Source organism: Marmota marmota, unplaced genomic scaffold, assembly GCF_001458135.2.
Source record: "Marmota marmota marmota unplaced genomic scaffold, marMar, whole genome shotgun sequence".
In the NCBI taxonomy this organism is placed as follows: domain Eukaryota; kingdom Metazoa; phylum Chordata; class Mammalia; order Rodentia; family Sciuridae; genus Marmota; species Marmota marmota.
Window position 1 is genome coordinate 1 of NW_026012862.1, and position 2659 is coordinate 2659.

At 36.4% G+C, this 2659-nt stretch overlaps 1 non-coding gene across 1 annotated transcript; it reads right to left on the reverse strand.

Moving 5' to 3' along the window:
• Window positions 1-1544: 1544 nt before the first annotated feature.
• On the reverse strand, window positions 1545-1617 carry Trnag-ccc. Its single transcript has one exon. It is a non-coding gene; the product is annotated as a tRNA-Gly (tRNA).
• Between the last annotated feature and the right edge of the window lie 1042 nt (window positions 1618-2659).

Genomic DNA, 2659 nt, shown 5'->3' on the forward strand with positions numbered 1-2659 from the left:
TATTGTCATGTATAATTAGAACAAATAAAAATTTTTAAAATATATAAAGAAACATGATATCCCAAGTCTAGGCATGGTAACACAAGTACTGTAATCCCAGCAAGTTTGGGAGGCTGAGGCAGAAGTAAACCCAAATTCCAAGCCAAGCCACAGCATTTAGAACAAGGTTCGTAAAAGCAACTTAGGGAGACTAACTAGTCTAAAAAAAAAAAAAAAGTGCTGGGGATGTGGCTCAAGTGATTAAGCACTACCTGGGTTCAATCCCTGGTGACTTAAAAAAAAAAAAAAAAAAAGATTTAATTTAGAATTCTAAAGAAAATGTTCATAATTCTAAAGAAAATGTTCATAAGTTTATCAGGTGAAGGTAATGGTTAATATTTGAAGCTTTCTTTGAGATTAAGTCACTTCTAAGGCAATGTCAGTATAACTAATAGAAAATTTGCTAAAAAACAATGTGATTTAAGGCAGGCATGGTAATGTAGGCCTGTAATCCTATCTACTTTGGAAGCCAAGGCAGGAGGATCGTAAGTTTGAAGCCAGCCATGGCAATTTAGCGAGACCCTGTCTAAAAATAAAATAAAAAGGCCTGGGGTATAGCTTAGTGGTAGATCCTCGAACTGGGTTCAACCCTAGTACTGAAAAAAGAGAAGGCAAGTAGGGAGTGGAGTAAGGAACCAAGAAAAGAAATGTGATTTAGTGAGGCTAATGGGGGATGGAGTGAGATGATACATTCAGTTTTAGACAACTGAATATGAGATGATGTAACAGCATATCTATCCAATCGTTTCCAGATGCTGTGCATGAACCAGAGTGCATTATTAATATGAATATGCAGTAATGAGAAGGAAGATACACTTGTGATTATGTCTTCTTTTAATTCCAGTAAATTTTCTAAGAGTTGGAAATGCTAACACAAAGAATTAGTCCTAAATTGTGATTTAAGATGTCAGGAGTCTCATTTATGTTTTTCTTTTCTTTTTTTTGTTTTGTTTTGTTTTGTTTTAATATTTTTTTAGTTTTAGTTGGACACAATACCTTTATTTTATTTATTCATTTTTATGTGATGCTGAGGATCGAACCCAGGGCCTTGCATGTACTAGGCAAATATTGAGCCACAACCCCAGCCCTCATTTATGTTTCTTAAGGATTGGTTGAAAGGAAAGGTTTATTAGGGATATGGGGGGCGGGGGTTAACACAAGGGGAAATTTGCCATTGTGCTACATCCTCAGTCCTTTATTTTGCTTAGGGCCTCACTAAGTTGCTGAGGCTGACCTTGAAATTTCGATCCTTCTGTCTCAGCTTTCCAAGCTTCTGGGATTACAGGTGTGAACCACTGCACCTGGCAAAAAGACATGTTTCAAGTAAAAGATTTTGTCATTTGTCCTGTGTCACTGGACTGTCAAGTTAGGCTAATTCAGAAGTCTTTTGGAGGTGAATATGAGATTATTTGGGGTCTATGGGCTGTGATATAAAACCAGATTATCTATTTGGTGACTTTCAATGATTTCAGAATTGCATTATAAACATATAAATGCTGACTCTTTGGGGGTGCTGGGGATTGAACCCAGGGCCTTATGCATGGGAGGCAAGCACTCTACCAGCTAAGCTATATCCCCAGCCCTAAATACTGACTCGTTTAAAGTAACAATAACAATTTTGCTTAGTGTATATTGTTTTTCTTAACATATCCCTAATTATGAAAGGCTGGTATCAAAATCCACAGTATAAATTAAGAGTAGAAGCGAGGCATGGCATGGTGGTAAACTTATGTAATCTTAGCTACTCAAGAGGCTGAGGCAGGAGAATTGCAAGTTCAGAGTCAGCAGGTGCAATTTAGCAAGGCCCTGTCTCAAATTGGGAAAAAAAGGACTAAGAATATAATAGTTTATTGGTAGAGTACCAATGGGTTCAGTCCCCAGTACCACCATTTAAAAAACAAATTTTTTTTAATTGCTCTTGCCATCATTATTATGTTTTTATCACATTATAAATATTTTGTACATGATACTGATTCTAGGGAGTCGCATTTCTGATAACTAGGTAATTCCTATGCCTCTTACTGAGAATAAATAGGAGAAAAAGAAAAAGTATATAAAATATCTGTTGAAGACCATCATAGAGCTAACAAATACAGTGAAAAATGTTGGAGTTCTAAGACCTAAGAGAAGAAACCTCAGAGAAATAATTCTAATACTTAGTACTCCATTTATCCTTCATGAATATGTGTTCATTACCAGAAAAGGCTCTTGAGGAGTTAAGTAGTTTTTTGATAGACTTCACTGGAGACTCCCAAAGAGAGGTGCTTGTAGAAACTTCTTTCCAGGGCTGGGGTTGTGGCTCAGTGGTAGAACACTTGCCTAGCATGTGCACATGCCTAGTGAGGCCCTGGGTTCCAGTCTCAGTACCACATATAAATAAAATAAAGGTCCATTTACAACTAAAATAAATATATATTTTTTTTTAAAAAAGGGGGGGGCTGGGGTTGTAGCTCAGTTGTGGAGTGCTTGCCTTGTATGCATGAGGCACTGGGTTCGATCCTCAGCACCACATAAAAATAAATAAAGAAAAATAGAGGTATTGTGTCCATCTACAATTAAAAAATAAATATCTATAAATAAATAAATAAATGGGACTAGGGATATAGCTCAGTTGGTAGAG